Genomic DNA, 19,734 nt, shown 5'->3' on the forward strand with positions numbered 1-19,734 from the left:
ATTACTCATTCACCTCCCCTTTCAGTAATTCTCAATCATAAATATCAATTGGTATTAGAGCCAAGTTCCTTCAGTAATAGTCTAACAACTAGAAGGAGGTCCTAAGTTAGTAAAATGTCTAGTCCATAAGGATGGTCAACAAATAAGGCCCCTTTATTTACTATGGCTTTTGGAAATTAAGAATGAAGACATATTTAATGTATCTAGGAATAGAATTATGGTATGTTATCTTGATGGGGTATGAAGAACCAAAGGAAACAACTAGTAACAAAGATGCATAACTGAATTTTATAGCCAATGAAAAAGCTATGAATGCACTTATGAGCAGTTTATGTGAGTCTAAATTTATCAAAGTAATGCATTGTGAAACAGCTAAAAATATTTTGGATAAATTAGAAAATATTAATGAAGGAGATAAAAAGGTGAAGATGTCCAAATTACAAGTGTAGAGAACCCAGTTTAAACGAATGAAGATGAAGATATAGATAAATTCTTTTTAAGAGTTGATGAAGTTGTAAATATCATGTTGGGTCTAGGAGAAAAAATCAATAAAAGTATAATAGTTAAAAAAAAATTGAGGTCATTACCTTCTAAATTCAATCTTAAGGTTTCATCTATAGAAGAAACAACAAACTTTGAGACTTTTAACAGAGATCAACTACATGGCTCTTTGACAGCACATGAGATGAGAATTCCAGGAGGGATGGCAACCAGTAGAGAGGAAACTTTCAAGGTATACAAGGGCATAGAAGAAAATGAGCAGTCATGCTCAGGTTCTGATAAAGAAGAAGAAAAATGCGTCAGAAGGTTGAAGAAAGGCACATGTAAGTATAAAGGAAAACTTCCATTTGAGTGTTTTAATTGTGGAAGAGTGGATTGTGCATCAAAATGCCCTTTTAAGAATGGGGAAAATTAGCTTAAAGGGAAACAGAGGAACAAGTCTAACAAAATGCACAAAGAGAGAAAATTCAAAATAAAAACTTTCTATGCTCAAGAAGATAGTAGTGAATATGAAATTTTTAATGAATCGTCTAGCGAATATGGAACCAGTGAATTTCTATTGATGGCCTTAGAAGAACTTGAAAAGGATTTCTAGGAATATGAAAAAGAAGAGGAAGGTTAGATAGACCTTGAGGGGGGGTTAATTTGTTCCCTAGATGAAATAGGAAGGCTTAAACTAAAGAATAGAAAGCAGAAAGAGATCTTATTAAAATATGTAAAGGAAGAACTAAATTCAGAAGACATTATCAAGTTGAAAGTTGAACTTCAAGAAGCAAATAAGGTGGAAGACATTTTAATGCAACAGATAAAAGATAAAAAGTAGGAGCGTGAAATATTGGAGGAAGAGGTGGTATGTCTAAAGAAAAAATAGAGAAGGCTCAAACTGAACTAAACATAAATATTTAGCAGATAAAAGGATCTTAAAAACTGGATGTTATATTGAATTCTCAAAGGTCGCCACTCATAAAGACTGGGTTATGTTATGAAGGAGAATCCAATAAATCTAAGGAATATGGTAGAAGGACAATCACCTTTGTAAAAGTTGCTAAGGGAGAGGATGAAAACTCACATCAATCTAACAAAGAAAATATGATAAACACTTAAATATCAAGTGAAAAACTACAAAGGAACATTTTCGGTAAGTAAAGAAGGAAAAAGAAATGGAAAATCAAACAACAATCTATTGGAAAACTCACTTCTTTAGGTAACAAGATTATCGAATGTCAAGATGGTTAGATTCTCAAGCAACATCCACTACCATGTACAAATATTTGTTTTATGGATATTGTTATTGCTATAAAAATTTTGGACATAAAGTTATAAACTATAGAGCTTATGCCAAAAGAATTGATTTTGGAAATTTTAAGATGAAAAAGAATGGATTCACAAATGTTAAAAAAAAATATGAATCTTGACAAAAATGCATTTTCTCCTCTCCTTGAAATCACTGAATGTTTCTATTGCCACAACTTTGGGCACAAGTCATATGAATGTCATCTTAAAGACAATATATTAACATCTTAAAATATGCATAAAACAATTGGATGCATGCAATGGAGAAAGAAGGTAGAAGAAAAAAAACCTTACAAGTGTGACGTAGTTTTGTACTCTCAAGATCAAAATAATAAATTGTATGTGGAAAGTGGTTGATCTAGACATATGACAAAAGATAAAAGCAATTTTGTTTCCCTAAATGAAAATAAAATTGGAAATGTCACATTCGGTAATGATGGAGTAAGAAGAATTAGAAGAAAGGGTACAGTCAATCTAAATAACTAAAGAGGAAAGGATCAAGATGTAATGTTTGTAGATGGTTTAAAACATAACTTGTTGAGTGTAAGTTAGATGTATGACAAAGGTTATGCTATTCTTTTTAGAGCTCAAGACTGTGAAATTAGGTTAACATCTACAGGGAAGGTTTTGGCTAAAGGAGTTCGAAGTGAGAATAATATATACATCTTGAAAGAAGAGAATAGGAATGCTACATCAGAAAAAAAAAGATGAATCCTGGCTATGGCATAGGAGATTGGGGAATATTAACTTCGATCACATCATCAAAATTAGTAAAAAGAAATATGTCAAAGATCTACCAACAATAAATAAGCCTCAAAACACTATCTGCAAGTCATGTCAAATGGGAAAACAAATGTGAACATCATTCAATGTCAAAGATAAACTATCAAGTAGTAAGCCCTTGCAGCTAGTTCATATGGATCTATGTGGACATTCCAGAATAGAAGCACCAGGAGGAGAACAATATTTCATGTTGGTAATTGATGACTATTCAAGATTGGCTTGGGTGGCAGTTCTCACAATAAGCCAGCAACATTTGAGAAATTTAAAACATTTAAGGAATTGGCAGAAAATCAAACAGGGTGCAAGATAAAGTGCATAAGGTCAGAAAAAGGAGGTGAATTTACATCAAATGAGTTTGCAGACCTATGTAATGAATTTGGGATAAAACAACAATCTACTATTGCAGACACACCACAATAGAATGGAGTTGCAGAGAGACAAAACATGTATAATTCAGTAAATAGGCAGAGCCATAATGTAATAAATAAACATTGCTCACACCTATTGGGCAGAAGCAATGCATAAAATAGTACATATTCTCAATAAGGCACATCTTAGACCAAACTGGGATAAGACACCTTATGAACTATGGCATGAGAAACCATCAAAAATCAAACATTTTAAAGTATTCAGAAGTAAATGTTATATAAAAAATAATGATGAAAAGCTAGGAAAGTTTGATGCTCGATCTGATGAACGAATATTTTTTGGATATTAATAAAAATGTAAGGGATACAAGTGTTATAATAAAATACTGCATAAGATTCTGGAATGCATAGCTATAAAGGTTGATGAAGAGATACCCGGCAAGAACAAGAGCATAAGTTTTATCAATCCTCCAAATCATCATCATCATATCAGTAAGGAGAATGAAGTACAAGATGAAGAATTAGAAGACGCTGAGACTCATTCAAAACGACCTTCAATACACACTCAAAAGAATCACCTTGAAAATCAAATTATTGGAGATAAAAGTGAAGGAGTACAAAAAAGGAGGCAACTAGTGTAAAACTTTGAGCAAGTTCATATAGCCAGGTTGTCACAAATAAAGCCAATGAAATTTTAAGAGGAAAGTAAAAACAAAATTTGGATTGATGCTATGAACAAGGAGTTAGACCAAATTTAGAAGAAAAAGACTTGGGAACTAACACCAAGACCTATTGGAAAGAATATCATTGGCACAAAATGGGTATTCAAAAATAAGATGAATGAGTGGGGTGAAGTTGTTAGAAACAAAGGTAGACTCATGTATAATGGCTACTCACAAGTAGAAGGACTTTATTATAGAGAGACCTTTGCCCCAGTTGCAAGATTGGAGGAATTTAGGATGTTTTTGGCCTTTGCACGCTACAATGATTTAAAGGCATATCAAATCGATATGAAGTCTGCTTTCCTAAATGGTGACCTTGAGGAAGAAGTCTATATGGAACAACCTAAAGGTTTCTCATTGAGATATAAGCCTAATTATGTATGCAGGTTAAAGAAAGTAGTATATGGTTTTAAAAAAACACCACGGGCATGGTATTGTAGACTGGAAAAGTACCTTCAAATACAGGGGTTCAAGAGAGGATGACTTGATAGTAATCTATACATAAAGTTTGATGAAGATGTGTTACTGATTATAGTTGGTACGTGGATGATATTATGTTTGGCAGCAATAAACATCATCTAGTAGAATGGTTTTTGCAATAGATGAAGGTCGAGTTTAAAATTTCTATAATTGGAGAACTTACCTTCTACCTAGGGATCCAAATCCTACAAAACCCTGGATGCATATTCGTTTCTCAATAGAAATATCTAATACATATGTTGAAAATATTCCAAATGGAAGATTTTAAACCTGTCTCAACCCCCATGACAATGGGATGTAAGCTATGTGCAGATGATGAATCACCTGATGTGGATCAAAATATATATAGATCTATTATAGGAAGTCTGTTATACTAATAGCTTCTCGAACAAATATAATGTTGGCAATCAGATTAGTAGTAAGGTATCAATCAACACCCAAACAAAGCCATTTGTTAGCAAGAAAAAGAATATTTAGGTACTTGAAACGGACTACAGGCTATGGTGTATGGTATCCGAAAGCTAAGGATTTTACTTTGCCATCATACACAGATGCAGATTGGGCAAGCTATGTGGATGATAAAAAAAGTACAAGCAGTGGTGCATTCTACCTAGGAGAATCATTAGTGGCATGGTTAAGCAAAAAAGAACATTAATTTCTCTATCTACAGCATAATATGAATACATGCAACCTGTTGCACACAAGTGTTGTGGATGAAAAAAACACTACATTACATGAAGGTAAATTTTAATGAACCTATATCTATTAAATGTGACAATACAAGTGAAATAAGCATTTCAAAAAATCTTTTTCTCCATTCAAAGAGTAAACATATCCCTATAAAGTACCACTTTCTCACAGAACAAGTGGCTGAGAAAATAGTGAACATGGAGTACATACCCACAAGGGAACAAATAAAATACATATTTACAAAACCCCTTGCTAAAGAACCATTTGAATATCTGAGAAACAAGCTAGGGATAGTACCTATAGACTCTCTTCACTAATGTGACTTCAAAAGGAGAACCTAAAAGACTACAGAGTATATGAAATTGAGCACCATCTAAGGGTGATATTATAGGAGAAAGAACGAATAATGAAGAGGAACACAAATCTTATGATCATGTCAAGAATTTGAAGCAATTAAAGAAGCAACAAGAAAAGAAGCATCATCAAAGTTGTAATTCAAGTCATGTTCTCTAGGAGCTAACAACATCAATCAGGTTCACAATTCGAAAAACCTTTCTTCAATGATTTTTTTTTTCACATGTATATATTAGATGCATAAACACATAAATAAATTTTTTCAAGTAGACATAGTAATAGTACTATTAAGACAATTTTATATCTATTCAATTCATGTTGGAAGTTAAGGATAACTTATTGTATAATTGCATCATCAATTTTTCTAAAAATTCTTCATTTTCTGAATGCATCAATGTGCATTATGATGACCTCCATTAAACATCTTATGTATAAAAACCTGAGAGCCATCCAAATATAAACATGGAAGAAAAAGCAAAGGTATTGACATCAAAGCTGAGGAGCAGATCCTATTTTATTCTCTCTCTCTCTCTCTCTCTCTCTCTCTCTCTCTCTCTCTCTCACACACACACACACACACATACATGAAAAAAAAAGGAAAGGGATATTTCAATCAAGCGGAGGAGTAGACTCTATATATGTTTATGTTTGGTTTATAGATGAATTCACCATGAAGCATCATGAGATCCACATCAGGACCTTATTATTGTTAATCTCCATGTGAAGACTTCTATCTCAGCAAGTAATCAAATATTGTACCAATTTCACTGCATCACTAGGATTTCTTTAAATCCTTCAGCATTGTTATTGTGAACACTATTGTGAATGTTTGAAGAAGAAAAATGAATTTATTAAAAAAATATGAAAGTTTAGAGGAATTACAGTGAGATCATTATCCATTTCAGAAATGAAAACTGGAAATTATCCTTGCTCACCAATCACATCTCAAGCAGTGATAGACTTTTGAAGAAAATGAGACTCTCCAATATCAAATACCCTAGGAGAAAATTCTTTCAAATAAACATATTGAAGATTTCGATGAAGAAATCGGCAATAAAATTTATTGTATTGCAGAATAAGAGGAAATTTATGAAAATGTCTCTACAATTTGAAGGCCATGGATGATTGAAACACCATGCCTCACCCAATTGTAGCACTTCAACTTCATTATTATTGGTGTAAGGATTTAAATAACATTGATGCTACATGATCAAGGTGAATCTATGGAGGAAATTTTGCAAAACATCATCATCTGAGTTGAGAAAGATCAAATTCCTTCATTGAAAGAGTAAATAAAGAGCCAATACTCCTACAAAAGAGGAAATGAAATTATATAAAGAAATCATTCTCCATGTCCATACAGGATTCATAAATTAAATCTCATACATCTCATTCCAGACAAATGAGGAGACAATTAAATACATTTTTTTGTGAAACATATTCTCTACATGCATTGAGATGCAATTTCTAGGCATTCAACTCTAAGAGAATCTGGAGAACAATAAAATGTTGAATAAGAGGCTGCCAGTACATGCCATTGAAAAGGGCATCACTAAGCATTGATCATTTTCCTGAATGAAAATCTTCAAAGAAAAACAAAGGGGAGGAAATACATAAAAGATCAAGTAATCAAAGAAAGTAAGCATAAAGAAGAAAATTGGCATCCATCAAACAGAACAAAGCACTCAGAATGATTTCTATTTATCATGATAAGGTACCAATAGTGAAAAGGAAAGTAAAGCATGGAAAAAAAAGGTACGATTTTATTGCAATTATGAAGGTCAAAATTTGACAGGAGTAGAGGTGTCAGGTACAAAAAGACAACACCATACAATTGTGTGCAATAGAATAATTTTGTAGTGGAATAATTGTGTGCAGAGGAATAATTATATGTAGCGATCATATAATGGCAGCATTTCTATTGGATAAATTGTATTTGATTCCCTCAACGTTAATTACTTTGTAGCAACATTAATCATTTATTATTTAGTTACATAAGAATTAAGTTTTTTTTGTTGGCGTTGGTATGGATATTATGCATTGCCGTTGGCATTCTTAATACAGGTAGATATCAAGTTATTATGGTGCGACTACTACAACTGTGTTCAAATATTATTCTTACGTATGGATTATTGGTGCTATAATAACTTGCCATCATTCCAAAGAATGCAGTTCAAATTTCGAGGATAATTATTAAGTCTCATAACATTTCTTGTGATTTCCTAACAATGTGACTGACGACCTTCCTGAATTCATCTCCATGCTCCCATCCTTCCTTCACTGCATCAATGTTGGAAGGTGACTCACAATTTGGATTAGAAATCATTGATATGATGGTCAAGAGAATGGTTTCAATCGTGTGGACAACATCCACCGTTCACTTGGAAAATCATAGCCATTTGGATCATCACCGGGTGGGTGAAGGATAGAAATGAAAACACGTCCATCTTGATAAACATTTGGATGCCACATTTCTGATATAAACGTGATTGTTGGTGGAATTTTTGGGTAGTTAGGTGGAAATGTCATGATCACATTATAATATCCACCTTCATAGATTTTATCCAAAGGTCCAATAATTGTCACATTCCATTAAAAAACATTTGAGTCGTCTACAAGTATAGCTTAGAAACCATCCAATGGATACCTCGATAGTTCTTTCAGTTGTCTTTTCAATAGAAGATTTTCTTGGAAATATCACATTCTTGACATCCAACGCTTTTGCGTCCTCTAAATCCTTGAATTCCATGAAATATTTCCTTTGTTCAGGGGAGCGATATCTATCTCCAGAAAAAATAGATGCGAATCACTAAAATGTCACAGAGATAAGGCTGCTACTATGCATCGATGGCAGGGTAAGTATGCAGAGATTTGGGATGATTCAACTCTCTGAAAATCAAGGGAGTCTAGCCAGTTGTGTCTCTATGAACTAGGGTAGTCGACATGTGCGAGTTGATTGAATCACACTGGGGACTGAAAAATGAACGTAATGCGTGTATGCATGGACAGGGACTCGAGGCTACGTGGATGCGTGTGTATGCAAGCAAATTAATCTCATGGATGCATGTCAAATTAATCTATATGGATGCATGCCAAATTAATCTCATCTGATGCCATCTTTTTGAATGTCACTTGGTACCAGAAACGTGTCTGAATTAGCTTGTAGTTGTAGTAGTTGGAATCATCTTAATGATAGTGCTATGTATCATTGTGGTAGTTGGAATCAACATAATGATAGTGCTATGTAACGTTAGCGTGATAGCGATGCCTCAAATTTTATAAGAGCAATGTTATTGTATATCGGTGGCGCAAAGAATATTATATTTAAGAAAGAAATATATTTGAATTGTTGTGAAGGTGATGTTTTAATGGTTACAAAGGAATGCAACTAAAACCATTGAAGTAAAACCATAAGTTGTGCGTACACCAATAGAATTACAAAAATCACAAGCCACATCTAAGCGAAAAATAATATTTTATGGTAACATGTGAGGAAAATAATATGTTGCAACGATAATTTATTATATCAATACATGTGAATGTGATGAGACCATAAATTGTTGTTGCATAAGTTTATAATCACACCAACACATTATAGTAAGGGAGATGGTCTTCCACTATGATTTTGGAGTGTGATAGCATGATTAAAAGTAGGGATCACTAATGCATTGGCAAAATATAAGTTACACAATTCTCTCTTGCAGATCACAAGGACAGTGCTTTCTCGAATAACAAAATTGTGAATGCTAGGTGTCATTTTACCTTCTAAAGGACCATGAAATGGAGGAGTTAATGTGACATATCTATTTTAACACAAATGCATGAAAGAGGAGAGGTGCATAAGGTCATTTTAAAAGAAAAAAATTACATATCAAAGTTGTCGTGCTTTAATTTTGAGTTCTCACATTAAATGGTGCAATATCACAACATAGGTCAAACATGGTAAAGTGTGTGCCAAACATCACAATGAGAAACACAGTAGCTACACAATCAAAAGTCTTGTCAATGAAGAGCTGAAGCAATATTTTCAACCTTGAGTTGTCTAAGTTGATGACGATATCACCTCTAGATTGATGATACGCAAGGAAAGTTAAGGAATTGAGACCTATTTTGAATGAATATGGTCTTATTAGGTATCGTGTTATTGTTGAGGTTCAGTGGTTACTAAAGTTATCTAAAATTCCTGAAATCGGTGAAGTTTCAAACTTAAACAATGAAACCAAATTATATCTAGAAGATATTGTGAGGAAATTTAATATGCGGGATCCTCTTGAAGTCAAAAGGGTTGAGAATGTGTAAAATCATGATGTCAAGGTAATGGAATTTATCTATTTTTCTTGCACATCTGAGGACATCAATTATTTAGCTCATTCTTTGATGTTCTGTGAGGCTCTAGTTCTAGTTATATTGTTTAGTATGAATCAGTTAATTGATACCATATGGAATTTAGCACACAAATATGCTCACATCCCAATGTTATCGCAGACACATGGGCAACCAGCTTCACCAACTACATTGGGAAAGGAGATGGAAAACTTATGTTTTCTAAGCAGTGATGAAAAGTTGTTGAAGTAAGGGTGGAGAGATTGGTTTTAACATGGTGAGTAGCTATCAATTTTGTTGATGATATGAGTCCTAATGTTCTTGGATGAGTTGGGCTTGAAAAGTTGTTGAAGTAAGGGTGGAGAGATTGGTTTTAGCATGGTGAGTAGCTATCAATTTTGTTGATGATATGAGTCCTAATGTTCTTGGATGAGTTGGGCTTGTATATGAGCATGTCCTAGGGGAAGTAAAGTATTTTTTTTTTCTTTTTCCCACTCATGTACATTTTTAATAAAAGGACATAATGATTATACTATCGCTCAAGTTAAGGACATTGTTAAAAACACACTTGAAAATAGATCTATTGTCTTGGGGACTGGAGATTTTTAAATTGCTACAAGCCAACATCTTAAACACAAATTCAATAAGATTGTTGAGGGGCCGTTTTGTCTGTACTCGAAACTAGAAGAAAATCTGAATTCTTGGGTTACATTAGGGGAGTTTTGAGGTATAAATGTACCTCCTAAGGAAAATATAAAATAATAGTGGAAATAATAAAATAATATTATATTACATCATCAAATTTTAGAGGGAAAAAATAAAAAACTATTTTTTCAACTCGTATTTTCAACTTATCTCCGTATGGGCTTACTCAAATTTCGAGAGACAACACTCGTTGGATGTAGAATTTGGTTCCTCATCCAAGGAGTACCCATGTTGCATACTTTCGATGGACCCTGCTACACAAAAGATGAGAAATACATGAAAAATTGTGGCTGCAATCATGTTGTTTCATGTATTTATGATTTTTCGTGTAGCAGGGTCCATCAAAAGTATGAAACATGGGTACTCCTTGGACGATGAATTAAATTTTGCATCTAGTGAGTACTCGTGCTCGAAATTTGAGTAAAACCTTAGGGAGACACGTTGAAAATACGAGTTGAAAAGGTAGTTTTATTATTTTATTATTTTTACTTTTTTACTCCAAAAATCATGAAACACCCACCATGGTTGACACCGTCATCTTGAATCCTATTGGTTATTATAAATTTATTTTGGTTGTACGTTTTTCTTAGGAGGCCCATTTTAGACCTCATAATTTCCCTAATGAATCATCATGCATTTCTCATACATACTATGTTTTCCTTACAAAGTGTTCTCTCAACAGTATTCTTGCTTTCAGAGTGTTCTCACAACAATATTTTGCACTCCTCTTACAATGTTTATATGTTTATAGAGGGGCGTTCACTTTGGAGCAACATTCATTCAATATGGAGGAGCTCTAATAAGCCATCTATAGTAGCATTTCGTCAATGATGCAGAATAATACATTGCAAGTTTAAAACATTAAAGAAATGATGACAACTACACTAAGGACTCTTTTATAGGCTACACGACATCTATAACCCATTTCCGATGTTAAAAGGGGAGGTAAGCAGAGGTTATGAGAAACAAGGAAAAATAAGGAGAGGTTATAGGCAACAATGAGAAATATCTTCAGGACAAAAGGAGGAGGATAAATGAGTTGCCATCAATGCCAAAGGCAGAGATTGTTGGCAATATTAGCATTGATGTCAAGTTAAGCTAATGATTAATGTTGATCATAAATGTTATTGATGTCACTAAGCACATTGGTGATCATTTATGTTGAACGGAAAGTGTACATAAATGTTGAATGCTCAATATAAAAGGTTGAAAGTGATGTGAAGTGCAGAGGTTGTGCTAATCAATGTGAAGGCTAAACATTGAGACAAAAGCTGAAATACATATATTTGTTTCAACAAAAAATGAAGATAATCCAAATCTTATTTCTCTCTTGTAATTATTACTGAATGAGTTGTTAGTTCAACTTTATTTTATATTACAAATAAGTTTTAGGACTAAAAATGAAAAGACAAGCTTGTGAGTAGTTTTGGAAGTCCAAAAGACTATGCTTCATTTCATATTCCTCCAAAGAATACAAACATAGAAGAGGGCTTTCTTATAAGATATACAATGTGGAATCAAATAGGATGATATTCTTTTTAAGTGGAAGGAGTCTACATCAGAGAATTAATGAGCAGTAGCAGAAGAGAATAAGAGTGAAAAGAAGAAGAACTTCAGTAGAAAACTTGACATCAGAATTGTATATGAGGTAACCATCATTTGTGACTTGATGTTGTGATTAAGAAATTTATGTTCTTTTCTATGTTTCACCTTGAAAAAGAACAGGTTGTAGCCTATTGAGGTAGGAGCCTCCTATGGGTTGTAGCCTATAGAAAACTTGTGGGAGTTGGAGCTTCCTTTGAGGTAGGAGCATCTTGTAGGTTGGAGCCTATGAAAATATGATGTAATAAGGAGTATCATCTTGCCTTCACATAAATTTTAGCCTAACGTTCATGGTTTTATCCCTTCGGGGTTTCGACTTATATCCAGTTTGTTCATGTGTTTAATTCTTGCGCGTTGTGTGAATGCTTTGAATTCTTGGTAAACAAATCTTCAAACCTCTCTCCTTGAAATCTGCAAAATGAATTCAATAACTATTGAAAACAAACATAAATCATAAACTGCATAAGAAGAAGAATAAGTTGAGAAAAAAAAAGAATTTTAAAATACTAATTCACGCCCCCCTCCCCCTCCAAGTAATTCCCAATCCTAAATATCATAATATATTCACCGTTACTGGTATAAAAAAATATAATTTATTATAAAGAGTTATTTTTTAAAAGATTTTTTTGGGAGGTTCTTATGGTGCATTTCGCGCACAACATATGAAAATATCTGACAATTATAAAATATCAGTTGTTATGCCTTTTACTTTGTATGCAATGCAACTTTATTATGAAGAATTATAGTGTTCCTATTATGCATATGAAGCATTGGACTTGTTAATTGTTCGTTGATGTTTGTTACACCTTATTATATGCCATTTGACTTCAAGATTTTCATCAAAGTGGTGGGATTTTGTTGTTGATATATTTTGAGCATTGAACTGACTTGACATGATACATATTCTTAGATCCCTTTCTCTTCATGGCATTGGATTATTTTTTATGGAGGTCTTTGGTTGGGGAAGCCTAATTTTTTCTTGGTTAGATGATTGGGCTGGCAGGATTTATGGACTTCTCACATGTGCTTGCCTTGAATTTGATCACCCCTTGATCATGCTTTTGATTTTTTTGGAACATGTCATCTCATCATGATGTGGTTCTAATATGTGTGTGTGTGTGTGATTATCTTGGATATGATGCACATATTATTCTTAGATGATGATTCTAGTCCCCCAAGGGGATACACCTCTTCTAAGAACTTAGAAGATCAAAAATAGAATGGAACAAGAACCCAACTCAGCCATTGCAACAAAGAAATATTTTGGCACTCTATAATTCTATGAGGATAATACAACTCGTTCTCCCTTCTTGCTAAAATTATTATGAAGACGATGTTTCTTATCCCCCTTTTATTATTGCTTCAATTTAAGGAATTTGGATAGCTTGGCACCTTGAGATAATAGGTATCTTGTCCCCCTGAAGGGAATAATAGTATTTGTACAATTTCTGCCTCTTAATAAAGTGATATGGGTAGAAACTTGGCCCACAATGGTTAACACAATAGGAGTTTGTCCTCCTGAAAGGATATTGATCATTAAAGTATTCAACCTCTTGGAAGAAATCACCTTGTACAAATTAAACAACAAACTCTGTAGGTGTCCATTTTAAAAAAACGTTTGTGGATTTTAAACCCTTCTGGATCTGTACAAAGTTTGAGATATATCTATATGGTAATGAATCATGTATATGAAAAGGATTCCTAAATAAATGGTGAGTACACTAGATGGTACCCATATATCTCGGTAGATGGATTTATTTTTATATGCACATTAATGATCAATTGTTTGCAAGAAGAAATGGAAAGTTCGTGTGCGCAAGTAAAAGAGGAAGTCAAATAAAATTCAATGATGAAGCCCATAGTGAGGAAGTCCTAAGTCAAGAAAATGAAAATCTAGTGGCATGCTTGTGATAATGGTTGTGGTAGCAATGATGATAATAAGAATGAAAGGTAATGATGTTGGAAAGTGAAAGTAAAAGTTTGTGAGCGTCACGAAATAGACTCAAGAATATATTGTAATCTGTGTCACATGTTATGTTTGTAAGCAAGTCTATAGTGTCATTTGTTTGAGTTGATATAGTGTTCTTAGAGAACCTATGTGCCTAGCATCTCCATGAGTGGAGTTTGTAATAGTATGTACTTGAGTCAATGATGATCTAAATTTAATGAGGAACTATAAACCCCCATGTAGTTCATGGTAATATAAAAACCAACTTGTAGTGTAGGTTTGTGCTAAGCTAGAAAACACATGACAAAGGAAAGTTTGTGGTCAGCTAGGAACCACTTAGTGTGAGGGTTTGTGGTCATCCAAAACCACTTAATGAGTTGTTCTCGGTAAGAAAAAAACACATGAGGATATCATGAAGAATTGAAACTTTGAGAGAGATGGAGAACATATGGATAGGGATACCTATCAAGTATTTTTGTTCCTTAGTAGTTTGATGTAAGACAATAGGGAGCATTATTGAGGGTAAGCGTGAAAAACATAAAGCAGGGTCATGGGTAAGCTGAAAAAACCCATGATGATAAAGGTAGTATAGGGGGAGTTAATGGTACATGTACATGCATAAATATATGATGTTGTAATGAACCATGTGCATAAAGGACATCCTAGTGGACCAATGGTTGTAGTAGTTGGCTCATTGGCGCTTCACTTAATGAACTTATGACATATCACCTGAGTTTGTGGCATACTAAATAATACCCTTACTTTGACAACATATTGGAAAATACCTGTAAAAATCACATTATTTAACCCCTTACCAATATGAACCCAATACCCCTTCGAAATTTTAAAAACCCCTGCTTTCACTAGATATTGTAAGTATCCATTTTCTCATTAACCTTTTTTATACCGCTTTATATTTTTTATTAACTTTGAGTTTCATTTTTTATACCTGCCAATATAAAAGCCCTTTACCCCCTATTATATGCTCATATATTATCTCATTTTTTCCTCAATATATATTGATCTAGGTGGATTTTTTTGGCCACCCACCTATCCCACTTGGACCCCACAACTGTCTCTTTCAATTTTTCAATTTGCTTAATTGTAGCACAATTTACCATTTTTAGCAGTTTTTTGGGTCGTGAACTTCCAGAGCTGTTTTGAGGCCCTAAACAACGTTTTTTGGGAAAACCGGGAGAATCATGGGTCATCGACCAATGTTGCTTTTCCCAAAGTTATAGTCCGCAGATAGATATTTTTAACGAGTTATTGTACACATCAAATGAAGTTCGTATGCCAAAGTTACGACCTCGAGAAGCTGATGTACCAATTTACCCAAACGAGGCCCACAGTTTGGCATTTCATCTTCTAGGGTTAGGTTTTTGGATGTTTAGGGTTTTCCATTGTTTCTCAACAATAAATAGGCCTTCAATCCTCATTGTAACACAGTTCAGAGGCATTTAGCCTTCACATCCCTTGTTAGAGATAAGCTACCATCGCCCGAGCTAGTTTATTTCCATTTATGTTTGTACGCATATTTCTGTATTTTACAGTAATGAAATGAAGTCTTATTTCTGCTACATCTATGTATTTATGGCTATCTCTGTTATTTGTTGCGTTCCTGTTTAAATCTGGATCATATATCCCCCAATATGAACACACCTGGTATGCTATTGGTCCCAGAGTGAATCCCTCATGAGTTGGTTACTAATGCATTCTAGTGGATGGTTGTTTTTTTATAAGGAAATCAACATTTTGAGAACGTTTGTAAATACCAAGTTAGACCAAACGTAAAATTTTCTAATTAGGATGTGCTTGTGTTGATAGTGGGTCATGTGTTGCAAAGGAGAACATATTGGTAAAGACCTAAGTTGATTGAGATTAAGATTAGTTGTTAAGGGGAAGTGTTGAAGCAGATAACTCATACCTATCTTACGTGTTCTTATAGTTTACCGGCAATGGAATAGTCTGCATGGGTTCCTTTTCAGAAGTCAAAACTAATTGGAATTTACCCTCCATAAGGAGATTTAAATGGAATCTATTTTTCATTTCATTCTTGGGTACCTATGGGTTCAAAGCTCATGAATTCGATGGATAAGTAATAGCATCTAATTGAATGCCAACCTGCTTTCATTAATGTCACGTTATTTTCTTAAAAATGATTATCGTGGTTTACAGGCTAGTTGAAAGCAGATAGCTATTTTATGTTTTCTATGTATTTATATTCTACATGTTGAAGTTGATTGAAAATAACTCTAAATACCAATACATAAAACAAAACATTAAATACCAACCATTGGAGTCTTGGTCTGACTAATTTAGGCAACACTAGGTGACTGCCCGTTTGAATTTTTCCAAAGTTAACAAACCTATAGTATTCAAACTATGAAATAAGTAGTAGATGAGCCTATCAGAGATAAAATGTTGGTTATGTCGAAAATGATTTGCCACATGTGCTCATGAATCTCTACTATTGCTTCATCTACCAATTAGTCAACATATAATGATAAATCATGGAAAGCAGGCATTGATGAGCCAATCATAAAGAATAATTTGTTACTTATAAAATGATTTTCCACCATACGATATATTCTAAGCTTGTGAATCTCCTATGTTGCACAAGTTTCCGGTACGTTGGCACTTCCGATATGCAGAAACGAGTATCCCGCACGGCTATAAGTATTGCCCAAATTTACACGAAACGTCAAGTTTGGAGCGGCAATAATATACTATATTAAAAATAAAAATAAAATAATTTATTTATTTATTTCCATCCAAAACTCGCCAATCAAATTCCATCTTGAAAAGAAACATGTAAAAGATTGAACTTTGAAACATTGCCAAAAAAAATCAAAATATTAATCCATCAACAATTTCTCAATCAAATTCCTTCCAAGCAAAGAAACATGAAAAACTCCCAAACCGGAAAAAAAATTGTTATTACTCAATTATTAGGTGATTTCATGCAATGCTATATGTTAAGTCAATGGTTCAATTCTTTTCCCTTGATGTAACCTCACCAATATTATATATATTACATCTAATTATAATAGAGATAAGAAAAAATAAAATATATATTAATAGTAATTAAAAAAATTAAAACAATAGAGTTTAAATCCAATGTTATTTTAAAAAGAGTTTGTATAATAAAATTATAAATTTCCAAGTTAATATATATTTTATATTTAAATAAATATGAAAATTAAATTAAAAATTGTTTCTTTTAATAATATTTATATTTCATAATTTCAACTATTGTGTTTTCTTTAGTATTCCATCTTTTGTCCATTCAGCATGGGCAGTAATGATGGTTTCTCCAATGGCCAACAATCTTCCTAAATTCTTTTATATCCATCTACGTGTACGAGAAGAATGAATAGCTTTCCAATGACAAAGATCAGGATTGGCTAGATGCCTCATCTTCATTTGGATAGAAGGGATTTCCATAAACAGATTGTTTCTCTTAGTTCCATACCCATATCCAAATCTAAACCCAGATGCATACCCTTCCCTTCACACAGTTCCATCAGTTTAAGCAGCACCCAAGCTGGCAATGTCAAATACACCTATGTTTGCACTTATTCATTGCAGTGAAGCTCCCTAAACATCAAAAATCGGTTGCAGTGAAGCTCACAAAAGCTCCAAAGTACCCATTGAAGCTCCTAGCAGTTTTGGAGCATTTCAGATCAGCTCCCAAGCTCTCAGGAGCGGGGGAGCTTTGGGTACATGCTCTCTAATGCCTGGGAGCAGTACCCGTGTAACTATGTGAATCTTTGATGATGCTTCATTTACCACTTAGCCAAAAAATCATAATAAAACAATTAAAGAAGAAGTTGATGAGCCGATTATAGATAATTATTTGTTATGTGGAAAATGATTTGCCACTAGCGGAGATCTGTTAAGCTCATAAATTTGTGGATGCCCCTTCATCTGCAAATTAGTCAATTGATGGTTATGCTCTAACCTCATTCGTTGGCAACTTTTTGACTTAAGCATTTTCATGGAAATTACTTACTCCATTAAAAACTTCTCATAAATAATTCATTCTAGCGTAATGTCCATACCAACCTTTTAAGGTGTTTACAACTTATTATTTGTAATGTAATGTCCATACCAACCATTTAAGGTGTTTATAATTTATCATTATTAATGATTTAGGAAAGTGTGTCTTAACTCCCCCACCTTAATTTTCATGAGAATAGGGGTATGAAGAGTTAATATGCAAACCATATATATGGTTTTTGTATTAACTCCCCATCTCCATCTTTATGTCTAGCCTCATATGCATGGAGGTGGGGGAGTTAATACACAAACCATATATAATATATGGTTTCACCTCCATGCTCACGAGGGTGGGCAAGAGGGTAGTGGTGGGGGGAGTTAATAAGCAAACCATATATATGGTTGGCATAGTAACTCCCCGCACACCCACCCTCATGAGGGTCGAGGTTCGGCAAGTTAATAAGAAAACCATATATATGGTTGGCATAGTAACTCCCTGCACCCCCACCCTCATGAGAGTTGTGGTTGGGCGAGTTAATACACAATTTTCTAGGTGAAATTTAGTCTTGATTAGACTACGCTATTAATAATAATAAGTTTTAAACAACTTAAATGGTTGGTATGGAAATTACGCTCAAATGGATTATTTCCTGAGAAGTTTCTAATGGAGTAATTTATTTCCATGAAGATGCATACGTCAAAACGTTGAACGGAAATAAATTAATCCATTATAAACTTCTCAAGAAATAATTCATTCCAAGGTAATGTTCAAACCAACGTTTTAAAGTGTTTAGATTCTATTATTATCAATAGCGTAATCTAAATAGGTGTAAATTTCGTCCATAAAACTCTGTATTAACTCCCCCCATCACTACGAGGGTGGGAGTGGAAAGAGCTAATACGAAAACCATATATATGGTTTGCTTATTAACTACCTCACCCCCACTCTCGTGATATGGTTTGCATATGAACTCACTCCACCCCCACCCTCATGGGGGTGGGGGTGGGGGTGGGGAGACTTAATATGGAAACCATTATTAACTACTACCACGCCTACCCTCATGTACTCAAACCAAATATTATGAAGGTGGGGGTGTGGGGAGTTAATACACAAACCATATAATTATATATGGTTTGTGAATTAACTCCCCACACCCCCACCCTATTCCCCTATCCCCATTGTCATGAGGGTGGGAGTGGTTGGAGTTAATATCAAAACCATAGATTATATATATTTTGCATATTAACTTCTTCCACCTCCACCCTCATGTGCATGAGGGTGTGGGTGGAGGGAGTTAAAATGCAAACCATACATAATGTATGGTTTGCGTATTAACTTCCCCCACCGTCATAGGGGCAGGATAAGGGGAGTTAATATGCAAACCAGATTTTATATATGGTTTGTGAATTGAAGCTCCAGACCCCCACCTCCATGAGGGTGGAAGTAGGCGTATTTAATACACAAACAATATCTTATATATGGTTTGTGTATTAACCCCCCACACCCAATCTTCATAATATATGATTTGTGTATTAACTCACCCAATCAGGTGGGGCTTGGGGTAGTTAATATAAAAAACCATATACTATGAGGGTGGAGGAGTGGGGAATTAATATACAAACCATATATAGTATATGGATATGGTTTGCGTAGTATCTCCCCCCACCCTGCAGAGGTGGGGGGAATTGATATGAAAACCATATATTATGAGGGTGATGTAATATTTTTAAGTACTTTTAACTTGTAATTAAAAATGCTATATCATGGTAAAGGTTGCATATAAGTCTTTGATCAAATATTTTAGCTTAAATTGTTATAAAATGCTTGCAAAAAGGGGGTGGGGGGAGTTAATAGGGAAACCATATATTATGAGGGTGGTGAGGGATTTTGAATTACTTTTAACTTGTAATTAAAAATGCTATATGATGATAAAGGTTGCATATAAGTGTTTGATGAGCTATT

General features: G+C 33.9%; 1 pseudogene; it reads right to left on the bottom strand.

Moving 5' to 3' along the window:
• Positions 1-7,391: 7,391 nt before the first annotated feature.
• Positions 7,392-7,894, bottom strand: LOC149162194 (ubiquitin-conjugating enzyme E2 7 pseudogene; annotated as a pseudogene).
• Positions 7,895-19,734: the final 11,840 nt, after the last annotated feature.

This window comes from Pinus tabuliformis, chromosome 5_2 (genome assembly GCF_031772625.1).
Source record: "Pinus tabuliformis cultivar Carrire ecotype Pingquan chromosome 5_2, CPIR1, whole genome shotgun sequence".
Classification (NCBI taxonomy): domain Eukaryota; kingdom Viridiplantae; phylum Streptophyta; class Pinopsida; order Pinales; family Pinaceae; genus Pinus; species Pinus tabuliformis.